The following is a 23,690-nucleotide window of genomic DNA, read 5'->3' as shown; positions in this document are numbered from 1 at the left end:
AGGAGAAAATAACAATTGTTCGATTTTAGTGAAACACCACGGAAAAATTCTAGTTCTCATTCGTCCCATTCCAGTAGATCAACGCGATTAATGCCAAAATTCCTAATTGGACAGTCACTGCATCACGGGGAAGTGCAAAATGCCACTCGTCCTTTTCCAGTGGTGCAACGCGATTATGCCGCTCATTCCAATGGATAAAATGGCGATCGTCCTTTTTATATTAAGCGATCGGATAGCGGCACAGCACAGTGAGAGCCAAAATCGAGATTTCCAGTTAATAGTAAAATTTAAAAAAGGGCAATTTAGTCTTTTTCCAAGTCCCCAAATCATGAATAACATGAGATTAAAGCTATTCTAAGCCTATTATTCTCACTTTTCGTCAACTATCTTTTAAAGAAATCTAATTACATAAAAACTTTCATCCCCGTTAAATCAAAATTCCACCTTCTTTTTTTCAAGATAGCACAAAATTAAAGATTCCAAATTCAAGAATATCAATATTGTGTCTTCAAGAGAACAAATAAGAACTCAAAGTTCAAGTTTCTTCATCTAATAATCAATTAAGGTATGTGGGGTTTTTCAACAAGGATAATCCTTTCATCCTTATGCCCAAAATAAGTTTTGAAGTTTATTTGTATATTAATTTACATGAGATTCAGATTAGGGTTCATACCCGATATTGCTATTTGATAGATTATGAGATTACAAGTAATTTAGATGTTGAATTGCATGTTTTCTTTCGTATTTTCACGCATATGATATCAATGTCTAGATTTTGAATTGAATTATCACTATTCTCTTTATCAAGAAAGAACTTTATGATGATTTGACAAGAATTTGATGCATAGGCTATTAAGCCCTAGTTTCAATGTGTAACACCCTGATTCGCTGAACCAAAATGCTACACGGTGCTTATGACCCCTAGGGACCACAAGTTAACCCATGACTGATATCTGTATACTGCAAATCATGATATAATAATGCAGAATACATAGAACTATAAGGACATAAGGTTCAACTGAATACAATCATGATGGTGAAAATACCCAAAACAACTCAATCTGAATGTAAATCTGAACATAAATCTGAAACCCTCTAAACTATCTGAATAAGGAGTTGAAGGAACATATCTCAAACTAACTTTGTAAAACTGAACTGAAGAAATAATTAAATGAATCAAATCATATAGTATAACATGAAAAGAAAGATCCATAGTGCAAATGCATCAGTAAAACTAGAGTACTGAGTATACGAGGAAGGTAGGCTGAACATAAAAGTTTTCATACATCAACAACACTAACTGACTAATATAAACGTGGGAGTACAAACACATATGTATAGAAGTTGGGATCATGAATATGTAGTTGCATAACCTGTAAGCTAATACATGGTTTACTAATAATTGACATGAATGATAGTGAAACTAATAACATGGACGACTGTATCTGACAGTCCTATATATACTAAAATTTGAAGAATGCCCTGAGTTCTTTTACTAAGACCGATTCTGAAACTGTGGGAATAGTGTTTAACCGACATGCCCCATGTATGCCGTTATGGATAAGCTGGGGTCAAATCTCTGCCCCGATTAGAGGGGTGTTAATACCGTGCCATGGGTAAGAACAGCCTGTAAGTGACCCTTATCTGGCAGGTACTCAATCAGATAGGTAAAAACCCTAAACTGACGGGTTAATACACCTCATCAACCCTAATCTGATGGGTTAAGAAGCCTTAACCTATGCTGGCTACATAGTTCTAGAACACAAGGATGAATACTAAGAATCGCACCCTGAACTGGCGAGTGATTTCCCATCCTTGGGTTCACTCGGTGCTAACCTCTACTCCCATCTGGAAGGACTGGACATGAATAACTGACTATGCATGACTTAATATTACTGAATTCTATTAACTGGCAGAATATTACTAATATCTAACAATTGACTAAGATCATGAGGTTTTCCTGAGTCACATGATTGACTGAAGTCTATGGAATCATAGCTTGAGTTCGGATATCGTGAAACATGACATGGCTCTAGGCACACAACTATAGTTTTCAGGTACAAGTACTCCCAGGACTCGATAGGAGGAAACCAACACAGATGACATGACTTGATCACAAGATTTGAGTCCACAATTCATAATATCATAAGTAAGGCTCTCATAATAAGACTGATTCTCAACAAACTATCACATGATCGGGAATGTACACAACATGTGTATACTTGCATGGGTTCAATAACATGGTTATTCCATATTGCAACAATATCATGAGCATCTTGTACAACTTCTTTAATTCAAGACAATAGCACGGGGATCACATTGTATATAAACTTAGAATATGGAATAGTCATTTAGGACTTATTATGTCATAAAAGCATGATTTCTATTCCTTTAGGTATTTCCACAAACACCTTACATGCACATCTTAGGCATATGTGGATTCATCTAGATTTCAAACATTCAACCACTAATTTCACATGTTTATATGTTAAATACCACCATATCCTCACACAAAACAAACAAAGATCCCATCTTAGGCATCATCAAACTCTAACCACATGAATATCAACCACCAAAAACATAAACATCATGATACATAATTTAAAATATGGTTCTTGAGCTTCATGGATAAAAGGAGTCCATGAATCAACTCACGCATACCTTAGAAGGAAGATTCTTGATGATTGATGGAGGAATTTCCTTGAAATCGGATCTTCAAGCTTAATTATGCAACCCTAGTTGTTTTTCTCTTTTAGTGATCTTGGATGTTGAGCTTTGAGATGATAATAGGGTTGTAATATGTTTAGAAGCTATATATTTTATAGGGTTAAGTTTAGGGACAAGTAAGGAGTGTTAAAAGAATTAATTACCCTTAAAATAACTCAAAACAGAGTGTTTTTGGCACCTGGAACTTAGGCGGTGCCCAAGTGATTGCCTAAGTTAGGTTGGGTGGCGCCTAACTAATCGCCTGTGTTTGGGTTGGGCGGTGCCTAACCAATCGCCTATCCTTACTGTCTCTCACAAAAATGGGCATAAGTTTTCATTCGAGTATTGGATTGAGGCGAAATTGACATCGTTGGAAAGATAATTTGATTCTTTACAATTTAGTTGGTAGAAACCAGCCAAAATGACATATTAACGTCGAGTTATACTTGTTCAAAGATGATCCTTGCAAAATCAAAACACTAATACTTGGTGGATTCAAAAACTCTTAGCTTGTATTACCTTAAGTGACTCATATGAACATGCATAATGCATCATAAGCTATCCTATCACTAGGATATTTATTGTAAGTTATGTACCAAAGTATGAATCATAGGATAGGAGATTTTATACATAGGAATACCTATTTACTTTCTAGCTTAGAAATATGCGAGGCATTACAATATCTCACCCTTGGGAACATTTGTCCTCGAATGAGAATTTACTGAGAAGGGATACAAGACAATAGAACCTGAACAAAACATGAAGAACTAAAACTTGATCTCATGACTAACATGCTAAACATACTAAAATTATGCATATCTGATGCAGGGACAATTGACATATGAATGCATGACTGAGTATGAAATGGTTAATAGGTACCAAGTTTATACTGGAAACATGAATGTAAAACTGACTAAGATTAAGGAGAACTGTTACCTTGAGCTTGATCTGAATTGGCAGGGGAGAGGTGAGGATACTTGGTACATATATCTGCTTCTGCTTCCCAAGTAGCTCCCTCATGAGACTGATTTTGCCAAAAAACCTTGACTAGAGGGACTTTTTTGTTCCTCAATCCACGAGTCTGATAATCTAAGATTTCGACTGGAATCTCTTTATAAGAGAGGCTATTCTGAATGTCGATGCTATGAATAGGGACAACAACTGCTAGGCCACCTATGCACTTCTTTAGAAAAGAGATGTGGAAGACTGGATGGACTGAGGCTAGATCTGAAGGTAACTCTAGCTCATAAGCTTCCTTGCCGAAACGACAAAGAATTTTGAAGGGACCGACATACCGGGGACTTAGTTTCACTTTCTTGCCAAACCTCTTCACTCCCTTCATAGGAGAGATCTTAAGATAGACATAGTCATTCACCTCAAACTCGAAATCCTTTCTACGAATATCTGCATAGGACTTCTGTCGGCTTTGAGCAGCCCGGAGTCTCTCTCTAATCAACTGAACTTTCTCTAAGGTGTCAAATACTAAGTCAGGACCTATGATTGATACCTCACTAACTTTGAACCAACCAATCGGAGATCTACATCTCCTACCATAGAGAGCTTTGAATGGAGCTATCTGAATACTAGAATGATAGCTATTGTTGTATGCAAACTCAATCAAAGGCAAGTGGTCGTCCCCACTTCCCTTGAAGTTAATTGCATACGCCCTTAACATATCTTTAAGGGTCTGAATGGTCCTTTCTGCTTGACCATCTGTCTGAGGATAAAATGCTATGCTGAGTTGAACTTGGGTACCGAGACCCTTTTGGAATGCTTTCCAAAAGTGAGAAGTGAACTGGGTACCTCTGAATAACTCCCTGATATAGAGTTTGGCATAATCCTTATCGGAATAAGAAGTATGAACAGGAAGAAAATGAGCTGACTTGATCATTCTATCTATAATGACCCAGACTAAATCATGTTGATGACAAGTTCTAGTAAAACCTTCATGAAGTCCATGTTAACTTCTTCCTACTTCCAAGTATGAATGGTGAACTCTTGTATGGAACCACTAGGTTTCTGATGCTCTATCTTAAACTGCTGACATGTAGAGCACTTAGCCACAAACTTTGCAACATCTCTCTTCATCCCACTCCACCAATAGATCTCTCGTATGTCGCAGGACATCTTAGTGGCCCATAGATGAATAGAGTATCGCGCACTATGTGATTCTTCAAGTATTAGCTGCCTCAATTCATCTATACCTAGAACACATAGACGACCCTGACAATGAAGAACACCATCTCCCTTTTCGGAGAAAACCTCGACTTTTTGATTCTGAACTGACTCTTTAAGCTTGACAAGGCTAGGATCCCTATCTTGTTTCTATTTCACCTCAAAAACTAGAAATGACTCTGAACTAATATGAACACATACACCACCCTCTGAAGAATCAACTAAGCGAATGCCTAGTCTAGTAAGTTGATGGATCTCCTGATCTATCTTTGTCTTACTATCCTCAACGAGAGAAATACTACCCATAGAGAGTGGAATGAGAGCATCGGCCACAACATTGGCCTTGCTCGGATGATAAAGAACACTCATGTCGTAATCCTTCAAGAGTACTAACCACCTTCTCTGGCGAAGATTGAGATCTTTTTGGGAAAAGACATACTGGAGGCTCTTATCATCTGTGAAGACATCTACTTGAACTCCATATAGATAATTCCTCTAAATCTTCAAGGCAAAAACTACCGTTGCTAACTCAAGATCATGAGTAGGATAATTCTTCTCATGTAGCCTTAACTATCTGGAGGCGTAGGCTATGACCTTACCATGCTGCATGAAGACACAACCTAAACCCACTCTTGATATATCAAAATAGACTAAAAACCGTCTAAACCATCTGGAATAGCTAGAACTGGAGTGGAGGTAAGTCGAGTCTTCAAATCTTGAAAGCTCTTCTAACATAAATTTGACCACTGAAACTTAATCTTCTTCTGAGTCAATCTGGAATGAGAGATACAATAGAAGAAAATGCCTCGACAAACCATCTATAATAGCCATCCAAACCCAAGAAACTCCTAATATCTGATGGAGATACGGGTCTAGGCCAGTTTCTTACTACCTCAGTTTTCTGAGGATCTACTCTAATTCCATCATCAAAAATAATAAGGCCAAGGAATGCTACTGATCTTAGCCAAAATTCACACTTTCTGAACTTAGTGAATAATTGGTGATCCTTGAGAGTCTGAAGAACAATCCTGGGATGATCTGCATGATCACGCTCTGTGCGAGAATAGACCATAATATCATCTATGAACACAATGCCAAATATGTCCAAGTACTGCTTGAACACATGGTTCATCAAATCCATAAATTTGCATGGGCATTGGTAAGACCAAATGACATGACTAAAAATTTAAAGATACCATACTGAGTACGGAAAGCTGTATTCGAAATGTCACATTCTCTAACTCTGAGTTGATGATAGCCTGACTGAGGTCTAACTTGGAGAAGTAACTGGCACCCTGAAGTTGGTCGAATAGATCATTAATCCTAGGAAGAAGATCTTTGTTGTTGATCATGACCTTATTGAGTTAATGGTAATCAATACACATCTTGAGAGAACCATCTTTCTTGCGCACAAATAATAATGGTGCACCCCATGGGGAAACGCTGGGTTTGATGATTCCCTTATCTAAGAGATCCTTAAACTGATCTTTCAGTTCCTTGAGTTCTGATGGTGCCATTCTGTATGGCAGAATAGAAATAGGTTGAGTATCCGGAAGAAGGTCTATGCCGAAGTCTATTTCCCTTTTGGGAAGAATGCCTGGAAGATCTTCGGGAAAGACATCTGAGTATTCATTAACAACAAGGACTGTTTGGAGGCTGGGATATTCAGAACTAGAATCTTTAACATGCACGAGATAATACACACACCTCTTAGAAATCATTTCCTTGCCCGAAGGTAGGAAACAAATTGACCCCTGAACGCTGAAATGCTACCCTTCCACTCTAGGACGGGCTCATTTGAGAACTGAAACTGAACTATCCCATAACTAGTAGGAGGCTAACTTAGCACTCTCAATAGAAATAACACCCATGATGTCAATGACCTTCTATACTTGTTCAATGAACTCCTGAGGGTCCTCATCAGTCTTAGACCCATGGAAAGATGGAGAGTTCATTCGGGTGAAGTCCCGAACCCTATCTGCTTTGGGATTGGCCACTGGATTGGATGGAATGATTGGTGGCCGTTCATTTTGTGCAGCCATGGACTGAGTAAGTGTGGTAAATGTGGCTCTAAACTTTACATGGGAAACATGTTCGTCCAAAGGATCTTTGGGCTGAGGAGATGGCTGGTTTCTTCTCTTTGGGGTCATGGTCAGTAAAAAAAGAAGAATGGATTAGACTGAGAGTTTAACTTGTAATTATGCTTACTAGCATGACATGAATAATGAAGAAAGGGGACTGTTTCTAAAAAATCTTATAGCCTCCCGCACATAAATGTGGTGCGCAACACACCCATGTACAATACTCTACTAGATGTGGCTTTCAGACTTCCTAGGACTCTATTGAACCTTAGTCTTTGATACAAGTTTGTCACACCTCGATTCGCTGAATTGGAATGCTACACGGTGCTCATGACCCCAAAGGACCAAAAGATAACCCATGACTAATATTTGTACCTGTATACTACAAATCATAATTTAATAATACAGAATACATAGAACTGTAAGTCCATAAGGTTCAACTGAATACAATCATATGGGTGAAAATACCCAAAACAACTTAATTTGAAAGTAAGTCTAAACATAAATCTGAAAGCCTCTAAACTATCTGAAGAACGAGTTGAAGGAACATGTCCCGAACTAACTCTGTAAAACTGAACTGAAGAAATAATTAAATGAATCAAATCATATTGTCCTCAAATCAATGAGGACTCACTGTGTCTCGGCGACTGGAATGCTACCACTACTGCTGGGCTGGAGCTCGTGTCTCTGAACCTGTGGTGTAACATGAAAAGAAAGTACCATAGCACAAATGCGTCAGTATAACTGGAGTACTGAGTATACAAGAAAGGTAGGCTGGACATAAACGGTTTCATGCATGAACAAAACTAACTGACTAATATGAACGTGGGAGTGCAAACACACATATATAGAAATAGGGACCATGAATATATGATAGCATGACCTGTAAGCTAATACATGGTTTACTGATAACTGTCATGAGTGATACTGAAACTGATAACATGGACGACTGTATGTAAAACTCCTATATATACTAAAATATGAAGAAAGCCCTGAGTTCTTTTACTGAGACTGATACTGAAATTATGGAAAGTAGTGTTTAACCGAGATGCCCCATGTATGCCATTATGGCTAAGCTGGGGTCCAATCTCGGCCCCGACTAGAGTGCCACGGGTAAGGATAGCCTGTGAGTAACCCTTATCTGGTGGGTACTCAATCAGAATGGTGGGAACCCTAAACTGAAGGATTAAGCCACCTCATCAACCCTAATCTGACGGGTTAAGATGTCTCAACCTACATTGGCTACATAGTTTTGGAACACAAGGATGACTACTAAGAATCACACCCTGAACTGGCGGGTGAGTTCCCATCCTAGAGTTCACTCGGTCCTAACCTCTACTCCCATCTGAAGGGACTGGACATGAATAACTAATTGTGCATGATTTAATCTTACTGAATTCCATTGACTGGTAGAATGTTACTAATATCTAACAACTGACTAAGATCATGAGGTTTTCCTGAGTCACACTACTGACTTAAGTCTATGGAATCATAGCTTGACTTTGGATATCGTGAAACATCACATGGCTCTGGGAACACAGCTAAAGTTTTTGGGTACAAGTACCTTCGGGACTCGATAGAAAGAAACTGACACATATGACATGACTTGATCATAAGATTTGAGTCCACAATTCACAGTATCATAAGTAAGGCTTTCATAATAAGAATGATTCTCAACAAACTATCACATGATCGGCAATGCACAAAATATGTATATACTTGCATGGCTTCAATAAGATGGCCATTGCATATCGCAACAATTTCATGAGCATCTCGTACAAGTTCTTCAATTCAAGACAATAGCACAGGGATCACGTTGAACATAAACTTAGAACATGGAATAATCATGTAGGACTTATTATGTCATAAAAGCATGATTTCTATTCCCTTAAGTATTTCCACAAACACCTTACATGCACATCTTAGGCATAGGTGGATTCATCAAGATTTCAAACATTCAACCACCAATTTCACATGCATATAAGTTAAAAACCACTACATCCTCACACAAAACATACAAAGATCCCATCTTAGGCATCATCAAAATCCAACAACATGAACATAAACCACCAACAACATAAATATCATAATACATAATTTAGAAGATGGTTCTTGAGCTACATGGATAAAAGGAGTCCATGAATCAACTCACACATACCTTAGAGGGAAGATTCTTGATGATTGACGGAGGAATTTCCTTGAAATCAGATCTTCAAGCTTAGTTACGCAACCTAGTCATTTTTCTCTTTTAGTGCTCTTGGATGATGAGCTTTGAGATGATAATAGGGTTGTAATATGTTTAGAAGATATATATTTCATAGGGTTAAGTTTAGGGACGTGTAAGGAGTGTTAAAAGACTTAATTACCCTTAAAATAACTCAAAACGGAGTGTTTTTGGCACTTGGAATAGACTTAGGCGGTGCCCAAGTGATTTCCTAGGCTAGGTTGGGCGGAGCCTAACCAATTGCCTATGTTTGGGTTGGGCAGCGCCTAACCAATCGCCTATCCTTACTGTCTCTCACAAAAATGGGCATAACTTTTTGCTCGGGTATTGGATTAAGGCGACATTGGTATTGTTGGAAATCTAATTCGATTATCTACAATTTGGTGGGTCTAAATCAGCCAAAATATCACATTAACATCGAGTTATACTCATTCAAAGATGAACCTTGAAAAATCAAACACTACTACTTGATGGATTCAAAAACTCTTAGCTTGTATTACCTTAAGTGACTCATATGAACATGCTTAATGCATCATAAGCTATCCTATCACAAGGATATTCATTTTAAGTCATGTACTCAAGTATGAATCACCAGATAGGAGATTTCATACGTAGGAATACATATTCACTTCCTAGCTTAGAAACATGCGGGGTATTATAGAATGTTGATATCTCAAGAATAACTATATTGTAAGAATCCCATGAATTGTTATTTTTAAATTTTAATAAAGATTTGATAGTTTGATCTTAGCTTAGACATGGAATCCACTTTACAGTTTCAGTTGCAGTTCAAATGAGATGATATATAGTTGGTTGTCATTATAAACCATTTATACTAGTTTTAAAGTGGATTTCCTACAGAATGAGCATATAGATTAACTTGAGTACTATTTAGCACCATGTTGAGTATGTTTACATCCCCCAAAATTATAAGCCAATGTAGGTACAAATTATCAGATTATTTCTATTTCTATATGGATGACAATTACAAATGTGCTAACTTAGATTAGGTTATACTGTTTGAAAAGAGTATGACACCTCTCCCCAATGATAGGTTTTCCCATAAGGGAACTCTCTAATATAGGTTTTCACATAAGGGAACTAGATGATGGACACTATGATAGCTCGCATAGTGTATGTCGGTTAGAAAAACCTCCATAACAGTAAAGACTTTTAGAATAGTTTTTAAAAGTATTTCCTTATAGCTTAAAGAAAATTGTAAAGAATAACTGAAAAGCTTTTAGAAACTAAGTGTAAAGGTTTACAAATTTTATGGAGATATTTATTTATTTGAGGAATTAGTTACAGATGTTAGCTTTCAGATTATAGATATTAAAGTGAGTGCTTTCTACACTTAGACATCAAGATTTAAATATAGAATACAAGTACAACCTTTAGAAACTAAATGTGATAACTCACTAGATCTATTCAACATGTATTTCTATTCATGATTATGATTTTCAGTTATCAGATATTCTAGCTTATGTGAGTCATCTACATTTAGCATGCATTTTCTTACAAATTTTTAAGAATATTGAGATATCAATTTAGTTATGCATTCACCCCCATATACTCAGTACAATCTAGAAGTACTGATCCACATATACGTCTATGTGCTACGTTGTCTCATAATGTAGGTTCTGGTGCTCAGTTTCAGTAGCATGAGTGATTTCTATCATCTCCATCTACATCCCGACCGTTGGTCAGTCCTCATAGTTCGAGGACTTAGTCATTTAGTTTTCTTCTTATTAGTATAGATGATTAAGTATTTTTAGATTGTTCAAGTTAGCTCGGGGTTTATCCCAATTACTCTCTATCATTAGTAGTAGAGGCTTGTCAGACTGCTAGATATAATTCAGATTTTTAGTATTGATTGGTTAGACTCTTGAGTTTAGTATTTTGAGATATTATATTCAAACATTTCCTGCTTATCTCATACAGAATTCAACATTTCAGCTTGATTATATACCTATACTTCCTTATTATGAGTTTTAAATTTAGTTGATGAATTACAAGGTTAGCTTAATACTACTCATATCTTGAGCACCGTGTGACGTCTCGTAACCTATTTATATGGTGTTACAATGATTTACTTTCTATTTTATCCAGAAAGGAACACGTTACTTAACCTATTGCATTAATAGGTAACTGTTAAGCTAAAATAAGGCAATAAGTAGGGCACATACTCTAACAAGTCGTATTATAGAGGGTTGTGTTAAAAAGGGTTAGCACCTAAGACTAAAGATCATGATGATGAATTTCGCAGCACCTACTGATCAAAGTGAAGGTCATTCAACAACTTGACCACTATTCTTTTATGGCTCTTATTTTATTTTGTTGAAAGCTCAAATGAAAATGTTCTTGCAAAGAGAAGATTATAGGTTGTGGGATCGAATCATTAATGGACCCAAAATCCCTATGAAACTAGTTAATGGAAAATCTGTCCAAAAAACTAAAAGTGAGTTTAATGCTGAAGATCTTATTCCATTAAAGAAATATGCAAAGGCCAAGAATATTCTTGTATATGGTCTAGGTCCTTCTTAATACCACAGGGTATCAAACTACAATTCTGCTAAAAAGATATGGGATGCTTTAGCAAAGTCTCATGAAGAGACTACTCAAGCGAAAAAATTTAGGACCGCTTACCTTTTTACTGAGAATAAAGCTTTCAAGATAGGTGAAAATGAATCTTTGCATGAAATAATGTCAAAATTGACCACCCTGACAAATCACTTTATATCTTTGGGAAAGATCATTTCTATTGAGGAACAGGTGGAGAAGGTTCTGAGAGTCCTACCAAAGTCTAAGTGGGATGTCAAAGTTACAACCATAATAGAAGCTAACGATGTCACTAGCATGTCTCAAGATGTGTTAGTTGGTAATTTAAAGACCTATGAGATGAAAATGGAAGATCTAAAAAAGTCATCTAAATTGGATAAAGAACAAGTAGCCTTCATTATAAAATAATGTACAACATAGGCCAGAGCAATTCATAAAACAATTTACATACGACATAGGAAAACACATGGTCTTACTTTTAAGACTTTGAAACATTTCTTAGAAAACATTATCCACTCTTTATCTTACTTTTGGGATAGATTGTACACCCTACAAGTTTTGTATACATGGGCCATGTGGGTCCTCCATTAACTTGTCGGCAAAGCCCCCAACCCAATTTTTCCGCAAGGGATAGAGTCTCTATCTCTATTATGCAAAAGGGTACTAAGCATGTTTATAATACCTTGTGGGGACATAAAAATCTCATATCGGCAAAATACAATTTTAGGCAATGAGTTTTCTAAACTCGAACATTCTTCGGGTAACCACCTAATTCTCTTTAAGCCCATTTTTAACTCTTCAATCCATTTCATCTCTAAAAAAGACCCAATCTTGTATAGTGGAACATGCCGTAGTATGTTTAACTTAGTACCACTTTTAGAAGCAAGCATAGAGGTCTTACAACCTAAAATTTTTTGAAGTGTTAAAATGACAACCATGTTTTAAGCTCCTAAACATTGATGATTTTTTAATCAAACTTTCTGACCTCAAGACGTAGATTTTTAACCGGAGTCATCTTCAGGAATGTAAAAGGGTTGTCTCAGGGGATTTTTGGATTTTTGGGAGAAGGTTTGGACTGTGTTTGGAGTTTAAAAATAGAACATTAATGCAATATACTTAGGTCATTCCACGAATTGCATCGGTGTGGAGAGACGCATCACTTCACATTTCACGTCAAAGAGACCAACGGGGTTGTGCTTAATGCATTGAGTGCCCAATTTGTCGTAGTAATTTTTGGGTCTTGGATGGTAATTTTGTCTTTTTCCATCATATTATCTCAATCATAACATGAAATTAAGTTGTGATTAAGGAATATTATGCCAAAAGTTACTCAAATTTCTTCAAAACAAAACCCTAAATCATTCCCCAAAGATCAAGAATCAAGATCTTATGTCAAGATTTCCAAGAAAGAAATCAAGATTCGGGTTCTATTCTTCAGAATAAGTAATGTATGGTATGTGGGGTTGTCCTAAACTTCGTGGACATATTGAAATTGTTTTAAGTAAGTTTCAAAATTATGAAATCATATATTCATCAAGGGTTTTATGAACAATTTAAAGAAGATACATTATGAATCCTTTTCAATGAAACAATGTTTTGGTCGGGAGGCTTTCCCCTTGAAGTTGATTTTTACTCATGTATATGTATGTATGTGTTTTATTTTTAGAAGTTAAATAGAGATCTTGAGGATTTATACTACCTCTTTTGTAATATAGCCTCTTAACTTCATATCTTATGAATTATTCAATTGAATATTGAAAAATAGTTACAAAAGTCTTTACAATTATTTACGGCATGATATTGGTTATGGACTGAAGAGAGGATATTTCTTTTTAATATAAATGAAAAGTGATGATTTAGAGAGTTGTATGTGTTGCTACAAAGTAATTGACTACTATAAATTTAAGGATTAAAAGAGAGAATCTCTCCATAAGTTCCATTTATTTTGATATACAAATCCTTTTGTACTTTGTAAATGTCTTGGTGGTCTGGACATTGTTTTGGATGGAAGAACTGTAACACAATAATGTATGGCTTAAATGTATGACATACAAGTCATGGTATGATGATACCAAATAGAAGAGTGCCATAATAGAATTAGATATCTTTTTAGGTTTTGATTTTAAAAGATTTATGTCTAAAAGAGTTAAAAATATGCCTAAAGAGAGTTAGGCGGTTACCCAAAGAAGGAATTTGAGAGTAAGAGCTTATTCCTGGAAACCATGTTTTGCTGATATTGGTGTATGATGTCCCAAGATAGGTATTATACATTGTCCTTGTGCCCTTGGCATATTATAGATAGAGACTCCAGCCCTTGTAGCTAACTTGGGTTGGGGGATTGGCCGCCGAGTTAAGGGTGGATTCCATATAGACCTTGTGATTGTAAAGTTGTAACTCGTACCACATAGCTCTGAAGTAAAGATAAAGAGTGAGTCTTGGTTTAAAAGAAATGTTTTAAATTCTTTAAAGTATGCCTATCTATTTTCATATATCGTATGTGAATTGGTCCCCTATATTTCAGGACCTGAGGCACAATCCTTTGGTCTCACTAAGTAGTAGATTGGTGTGTCTAAGGTTTCCAGTTGTTCATCCTCTCCTATTTTGGAATGTCTAGTTTATAAGACACTTTTTCTTTATTTTAATTCATGATCGAACTGAAGGCCTTGTCATAATTTTTAGACATATGTTGGTTTTTGTATTGTTAGAGATTTCGTAGACTGGTCTCATATGTTTTGAATGTTTATAAATTTCTTTTGAATTATTCAGTTGAATTATGAGATTGACCATGTTTCTTTATGATAATTTTATGCATTTATTTATATTGTATGAACGTTGTGCATATTTAGAAGATAGAAAAGAGTGTTCAGGCCTTTATGGTTTGGAATGCTCGTCGCGGCTAGGGTCATGAAAAACTTTATAATAGAGTATAGTTCATGGTCCCTAGGTTTCTACGAAATTGCATTGGGTAGATTCCTTTTTATAGGTGTGTAGCATACCACACGTATAAGCAGAATGCTACAATATATTTAGAAATGTCTCTTTTCTTTTCATAATTATGCTATAGAGTCTGAATGTCCTAAAATCAACGATTTCCTATATTTCAAAAAGTTACTATGCCTCCCCATAGACCCAACAAATAGAATAACCAACCTGAGGATGTATGCCATGCTTATCGGATGCAGACTCATAATAGGGCTTGTACTCCAAAGTTTGTTGTTACTACGGGATTTCCTCCAGTTCAGACTAGTCCACCTCGGGCTCCTTAATCTGGAGCTAACCGTAATCATCCTTCCCAGAGGGAGGTCTCTAATCCTGAATTTTGATAATCTATGCCTGTATCTAAGTTAGTGACTTCTCAAGCCCGTCTGTCTAAGGATGTAGGATATTTGTCTAGTTCATCTAAGATCACAAGGGTTGGTAAATTGATAAGACTAAATCAACCTATGTTGCTAGCACAAAGGATGAGGAAGACCCAAGAGGTTCATTGATGAGCTGGATAAAATTTGAAGTGTTATGGATGTGAATGAAGTTGAAGGGGTCGAGATGGCGGCCTATCAATTGAAGGATGTCGCCAATCAATGGTATAATGAATAGGAGGATTCAAAGGGTAGAGATATTGACCCTTCAATATAGGGTATGATTGTGGAAGCTTTCCTAGATTGATTCTTTCCTTGGGAATTAAGGGAGTCAAAGTTTGAAGAATTTATGAACTTGAAACAACGAAAGAAGAGTGTTAAGGAGTACACATTGAAGTTCACCTAGCTGTCTAGGTATGCTCCAGAATTGGCGGGTAATATGAGAGCTCGCATGAGGAAGTTTTCTTCTGATCTCTCAGATGATCTAGTATTATAGTGCAGGCGAGCAGTGCCAACTAGAGATATGGATTTCTCTTGGTTGTTCTTTCATATGCAATAGGTTGAAGAGCAGAAGAACAGGATGGCTGAGGTAAAAGATAGAGAAAAGTAATCTAAAAGCGCCAGGACTATAGACCAAAATAACAGACAACTTTAGTGTAGTAAATGGGGAATAAGTGATCTAAGAAAAGGTTTTGGAGTAATGCTTACTATAGCTAGCACCATAGCACCCATACCACCAGTTGATCATCAGTTCTAAAACTTCCAGCCTAACAATAGATCCTGGGTATAGGGTACTTAATCCCAAGGTAGTGTAGCTCAAATGTATCAGCCATTTTCATAATTTGGGAACTTTGGCAGGAGCCACCCAGGGAAGTGTTAGTTTTGCACGATGGTGTGCTATGCTTGTGGCTATCCGGGACATATTTAAAGAAGCTGTCCAACAGCTAGAGATAATGTTGTGGATGCTAAGATTCAAGATAATTACATGCCACCACTATGACCTAAAGGTACTACGTCAGCTACCGAGGGCAGTCACAATAAATTATATGCTTTATCTAACCGCCAAGATGCAAAGGCTTTTCCAAATATTGGTACGAGTACGTTATAAAATTTTCTCTCATGATGTCTATGTGTTATTTCATCCCGGTTCTACCTTTTCCTATTTGACCTCGTATGTGGTAGTTAATTTTGGGTTTGAGCCTGAAAATATTCTGGAACCTTTCTCTGTTTCCACTCCCATTGGTGACTCTATAGTGGATAGGAGGTTGTATAGATATTATGTGGTGTCTGTCGATCATCATGATACTGTGGGAGACCTTGTAGAGCTTGATATGATTTACATTGATGCTATTTTGGGAATGGATTGACTCTAGGATGGATTGATACTAGAAGTTAATTTGATAATCGAATTAGAAGTTATGGAGATTTTAAGTTGCAGAGACAATTTAAATGACCATTGTCAAATTCCAGTAAGACTTATTCCATTGCGTCACGATGATGTCCCATTTCTTAATTGTCACACTCTAGTTAGCCTCCGCGATAATGGCACATCGCGGAGATGGCCAAAATGGCAATTCAGAAGCGTACCGCGATAGATCTGTGTTGCAGAAATTTTTTAGGTCCCAGTTGGCAGTTTCCAGTAGGCCACCGTGACAATGGTGCATCACGCCGTAGGCTAATTTTTGGAATTTTCCCAGTCCGTGTAAAATCATAAAAGAAGCTCTTTGGTCTTTTCTCTAGCCCCAAGTTGTGAATAACAGATAGTTTAACTCATCCTAAGCATATTATACCCACTTTTCACCAAAATACTCTTAAACAAAACCCTAGATTATTAAAGCTTACTGCCCAAGAAATCAATTTGCTCCATTAATTCTAAAAGGCAATTCAAGATTAAGGATTTCCAATTCAATAACTTTAAGAAATCATCTCCAAAGGCACCATAGGAGTTTAAGATTCAAGATTTTCTTCTAAGATCATCAATTAAGGTATGTGGAGTTATGAACAAGGACAATCCTTTTGTTTTTGTTCCCAAAAATTTATTTTAGTTTTAATTTTATAGAATTTTTATATGATTTCACATGAAATTCAAGTTAGGTTTTATACCCATTATTGTTATTCACAAGCTTATGAGATTTTCAGTGATTTAAAAGTTTAATTACATGATTATGTTCAGATTTTCATTCATATTTCAGTAGTTTTCATATTTTGAATTAATTTATCAATGTTAACATTATCAAGCATGAATATTATGAAATTTTAATGTGAGTTTGATGCATGGGTCATTAAGCCCTAATTAAAGATTTCTATTTCCAGATTGTTTATGCTACACGCACCCTATGATAAGATTATTCTTAGATTTTTTATAAAGATTTGATCTTTTAGTCCTATGCTAAGATAAAGAATCCACATTATTCATATGACTAGATATTTAAAGAAAAGAAAGACCATAATTGGTTTTCTTGTAGACCCTTGTGCTATTTTGAAGTGGATTTCCAAAGATCCAGAGCATAAGAATGTGAGTAGTAGTTAGCACCAACTTGGGTATGTTACCAACGTTTCATGCCCCAAAACTACATGCTATCGTAGGATTAATATTATTCCCACTTCTACGTGGATGACTAAGATAGTGATCACTTCAGATAAAAGTTCTATTATGATGGCAAGGGTAGAACAGCTCTCCCTCACATGGGTAAGACATTAGACTTCATGAATTCTCACATGGTTTACTTCGGTTAGAATAATTTCTCAAAGGAAGTCCCCTACTCTTAATATAGTCTATTGGTTTAAATCCTTAAGATAAAAGCATATGTTTTGGAAGCTGTGTTTTTCTTAAGATTCATAAAGTCTTGACATGAAGTATTTCCCTTATAGTTGACACGATAATGTAGTAGTATTCAGAAAGAACAGATTTTTGGAACTGAATGTAATGGATCAAAAGATTTATATTATATGCTTTATTTTTCATGATTTATGATCCTCATTTTCCAGACTCCTCAAGCCTATGTGAGTCATTTACATTTATCATGCATGATTTTATAAACTCTGACAATATTGTTTATTTATTGCATTCACCCCCATATGCTCAGTACATTACCAAAGTATTGATCCATATTTATGTTTGTGTGCTACATTGTCTCATAATGTAGATTCAGGTGCTCAGTCTCAACAGCGTGAGTGATTTTTGAGCATCTTATCTGTATCTCTGCAGTTAGTAAGTCCTAATAGTTTGGGGACTTAGCTATTTAGATTTCCAGTTTATTAGTAGATGATTCAGTATTTATTTTAGACAGTTTGAGTAAGTTGTTGCCTGTCCCAATGAATCTCTAGATTCAGTCAGTAGAGGCTTGTCGGACAACCTGATTCAGTTTTAAATTTTAGTTGCAACATTTAGATTTTCAGTATTTGCTTTATCAGACTGATGAGATTAGAATTTTTTATATACTCAGATAATTCAGATAGTTTTTCGCATTTGTTTTGATCTTACATTCATATCCCCTTTTTTTAGATTCATATTTAGTAGAAGCCAGCCAGGGTTAGCTCAGTACTACTTGTAGCGAAGGCAGCCAGAAATATCATATCGTGTCAGATCATGCCATAGACTTTTCATTTAAAGCAGTTATTTGACCATCAAAACATATAAACACGACAAGAGAGTTCTTATTTCAAGACGTACGAGACACGTGCAAAACACTCTCTTTTCAATACTTTAACATAATGTGGTCATCTCTTTCATCAATCAGATGCAAATTATTCATTAGGACACAAAAGCATTTATAAATTATTAAGACGTCCTCTCATTGGATTGTAAAGCAAATCAAATCAACAATTGATAGTAAAAGATTTAACCTCAGGCGTTTAACCATCCATATAAACAACCCACAACATGTTAAGACAATTGATTTCATAATAAGAGAGGGGATTTTATAAATCATGTTCTCATATAAATTTCCAAAACTAATAATATATTTACACATGAAAACAATTCATGTTTAGCTAACAACCCCATAGTTTATACAAAATTTCATCATAAAAAGCTGTTTACAATGCATACTCTTCAAGAATTTCAAAACCCATTTTGCATACATAATTACATACCTTTAAATCTTATTTAAACAATAAATTTATGCCCCTGAGATTTAGAATAGTCCCACATACCTTGAAATCGAAGAGAACGTAGTGAAATTTGCCCCTTGAAGATTAAAATCCTCAATCCCTAGTTAGTTTCTCACCTCTTGCTTATGGAGTGATATTTAGGGATTTACAAAAGTGAGATAACATTTTAAGACACCTTTATTCATCAAAAAAGGATTATAAATGGTCTTGGAATCATAAAAGACTTTAATACCCTTAAATTAAATAAAAACGGACTAACTTTTGATGCTTGGAAAAACTGTCTGCAGTGCAGGGACAAAGCAAACCCCGAGGTTCGAGGAGCGGGGCCAAAGAAAACCCTAGGGTCCGCAGCGCAGGACAAAAGGACCCATTCCAGTGGCCATTTGCAATCTCTCCTTGGCACGGAGCCCTTGAGGAAGGTCCCCTTTGAGACGCCAACCCAATTTTAACGCCTAAAAGATCCCCCAATGCAACCCATTCCAACTAAACATGGTTTACCATCGATATAGGGGTCCTAAGAGATCACTCTACGCATTATTCAAGTGGTAAATATATAGGCTGTTACAGCTATATTATTTGTACGACTGTTCCAGAAATGATGTTCAAGATGAAACACCGATTTGACATCTATCCATAAGCATAAGATAAGATTTTACTTTGTTTATATCCATATGTGTCTTGTTCTTTTCTACGAAACATAAAGTGTTTTGGAATTTTAGACGGTAACAATCAAGACATAAAATATTTTTCTTCAATATAACTTCATTTTGAGTTTGAGAGAAAGCTTAAATTGTCGGAGAAAAAAAAATTTTTATGTCTTGATTGGTACCATCTAAAATTCCAAAACACTTTATGTTGCGTAGAAAAGAACAAGACACATTATTTGCTTACCTTTTTCTAGATTTACCTTAGAACACCATATAAAAATCGAAGTTAAGAAAAATTGTCTTATGACTAAGTCTATTAAATGTATTTTTTAAAGGCATGCAACTACCTATGAAGACAGAATATATCAGGAGGTAGTCAGGGGCCGCAGAGCCAAGAAGAACTGATTAATTGAGGGCTACATCAAAACAATACTCTTCAGCAGAAAATTATACTGTTCAGATGTGGTTTTCATTAATTTTTATGTATATATAATCCTCTTCTACTACGTTCTGTGTTTATTCATATTTTGAACCCCTTAATGAAAATCATGGCTCCACCACCGGAGGTACTATATCTAAAACAAGTACGTTACAGAAGTTACTGCTTTAAGGTTGCTTGCTAGTGAATTGATTTTCACTCTTCTGAATTTTCAAAAGGAGTGCTTTATGTTCCTTGTAGCCTTTTTCCAAATGCTACTCATGATATGAAACTAGACAAAGATGAATAAATCTTTTCAGTTAATATTAATTGGTGAACCAATATAGGAAGCTAGCCATTTGGTGAGATGGGCATACTTTTCTTCTCTAAGTGATCGAACTGACTGAACACACCTACTGATCAAAGGTTTGCTGTGAAGACTCCTCATTTTGTCTCTAATATTACCCTATGGTATGGAGCATTGGCGATTTTTCAAGATCCAATAATCCAATACACTATATCAAAATTTCAGTTTTGAAACACAGACTTCATACATTATAAAGAACAAACCAATCATTAATTGTCAGAAGACCAACAAATTTAAAAACACATTTTGTAATAATAGTGATTTGTCGTTGTTTCAAGACCGATTTAATTTAAACACATTTTTATATATCATAATTTTCACAAAATAATTATTTCAATTGAAATAATCTGAAAAATCTTATTGCACAAAAACTAAGAAAAAGAAAGAAAAAAGAAAAAAGAAGAAAGCAGAAAGAAGGAGGAGAGCATACACTTTTTTGTGAAGTTAGCTAACACTAGATACCAATTATTTTTTTTTTTTAAAATGTGTATAAGTTAAATGGGGACAACTGAATACTCTGTGCAATGAAATTTTTAGGAGTATTCTAGACTAAAAAACAAAAGGAGAAAACTTTTTGGTTCTATTTTTGATAATTTATAGGTATTATTTTAAAATCCTTCAAACAAGCTGATCTTTCCAAGTCCAGTGGACTTACGCAATAAGCCCACATCATGGTGAAGCCTTATTTCCTAATTACCATTTTTCAGTGGCTCACCGCGATAGTGGGGCATCGCATTGAAGCCTTATTTCCCAATTATCAATTTCCAGTTACTAACCGTGATAGTGGTGCATCACGGTGATGGCCAAAATGGAATTTTAGTAGTGCACTATGATAGCTCTGCATAACATAGAATGTCCAGTTTCGAATTGTCGAATTCCAGTGACCCATCACGATATTAGCGAGTCGCGGTGGCATGAGAATTCAGAAAAATTCTCAAATTTTCAATTACGATTAAATTTTAAAAAGGGCACTTTGTTAAATTCTCAACCACCCAATTCTTCTAAAACAAGGAACTAATCATATTCAAAATACTTTATTCTTATTTTCATCCATTCTCTCTCAAGGAAAAACCCTAGAGCTCAAAGCTTACTATTCAAGCAATCAAATTCCTCCATTGTTTCTCTAAGAAAGCTTTAAATTAAGGATTTTGAATTATAGATAATCAAGAATCCATCTTCAAGAACTCAAATAGAAATCAAAAATTCAAGTTTGTTCATCTAATCATCAATTAAGGTATGTGGGGTTTATGAACAAGGATCTTCTTTCATCCTTGTGGTCAAAACTAGCTTTTAACAATATATTTACATGACTTTATATGAATATAAATGAGTTTTATATTAGGGTTCATATCCAATGTTACTATTTGCAAGATTATGATATTTCAACTGTTTTAGAAGTTGAATTGCATGACTATTTTCATATTTTCATACCTATTGCAGTAATTTCCAGATATTGACATTAATTATCATTGTTTTCATTACCAAGCATTATTATTATGATGTTTCAACATGAGATTGATGCATGAGTTATTATTCGAAGATTGAATATTATTATTTCTAGAATGATTATGCTTAAAGTATCAGATGATCAGTTTATGTTTAGATTTTCAGTAAAGATTTGATCTTTTGATCCTCAGATAAGAATTGAAATCCACTTTACAGATTTATTATAGATTACAGAAATCATATTAGCTTTACTTATAGATTGAATTAGATAAATGCATAATTGATTTTATAATAAACCCTCATGCTAGTTTCTAAAGTGGATTTTCAACAGAATGAGCATACAAATTAAAGGGAGTAGTATTTAGCACCTAGCGGGACGTGTGGGATTAGCGGGCCCTAACTTCCATAGAACTAGGTAACCAACATAGGTATAAATTATCAGATTATTCCCAATTATATATGGATGAAAGTTACAGATGTGATCACTTAGATTAGGTTATAATCCTTGGCAAGAGTAGGACACCTCTCCCAATCATGAGGTCTTCCCCATAAGGGAACAATACATTAGAATCCATGTTATCTCACATGGTTTATGTTGGTTAGAAGAATATTCCTAATAGTAAAGACTTACAGAATAGTTTTCAAAAGATTTCCCTTTCAATAAAGTATTTTCCCTTCAAAAAGAGTAATACTAATAGAAATGAATGACATAAAAGCTTTAAGAAATCTAAGTGTAAAGGCTCACAACTTTATTCACATTATGTTTTACAAAAAAAATTAGCTACAGACTTCACCTTTAAGATTTTAGATATAAAAGTGTGTCCTTTTTTTTACTTTAATAGTATGAATCAAAGATAGTACAACTTTTACAACTAAATGTTATGACTCACTAGATTTATAAAGTACAATTTTCTACTCATGATTATAGACTTTAGTTTATCAGTACTTAAAGCTTATGTGAGTCATTTAGATTTGGCAAATATTATTTTATAAATTGTGATGATAAGATGATGTTTTTCTTATGCATTCACCCCCATATACTCAGTACATCCTTAAAGTACTGATCCACATTTACATTTATGAGCTACATTGTCTCATATTTTAGGTTCAGGTTCTTAGTTTCTGCAACATGAGTGATTTCGAACATCTGTATCTACATTCAACAGTTGGTGAGTACTCATAGTTTGGGAACTTAGTTATTCAGATTTTTTTCAATTTATTAGTTTATATGATTCAGTATTCTTTTTAGACAGTTCAAGTTAGCTGGGGATTTGTCTTGGTGACTTCTAGTTATTAGTAGCAGAGGTTTGTCAAATTGCTTAATTTTATTCATATTTGCAGTATTTGGTTTTCAGAGATTATATTCAGATTGTTCTCAGTTATTTCAGATGAATTTCTTCATTTAGTATGACTTTTATGGCTATATATTCCTTATTATGAGATTCAGATTTAGGAAAGGTAGACAGGATTATCTTATGGTGACTCGTAGTCTTGAGCACCATGTGATGTCTCGGGAATAGTTTTTGGGTCGTTACATATAACCAAACTTTTGTAAGGGATGAACAATCTATTGGAAATAATACAAACAGATTACTCAT

Source organism: Capsicum annuum, chromosome 1 (genome assembly GCF_002878395.1).
Source record: "Capsicum annuum cultivar UCD-10X-F1 chromosome 1, UCD10Xv1.1, whole genome shotgun sequence".
Taxonomy (NCBI): Eukaryota; Viridiplantae; Streptophyta; class Magnoliopsida; order Solanales; family Solanaceae; genus Capsicum; species Capsicum annuum.
Note: the sequence above shows the minus strand (reverse complement) of the source record.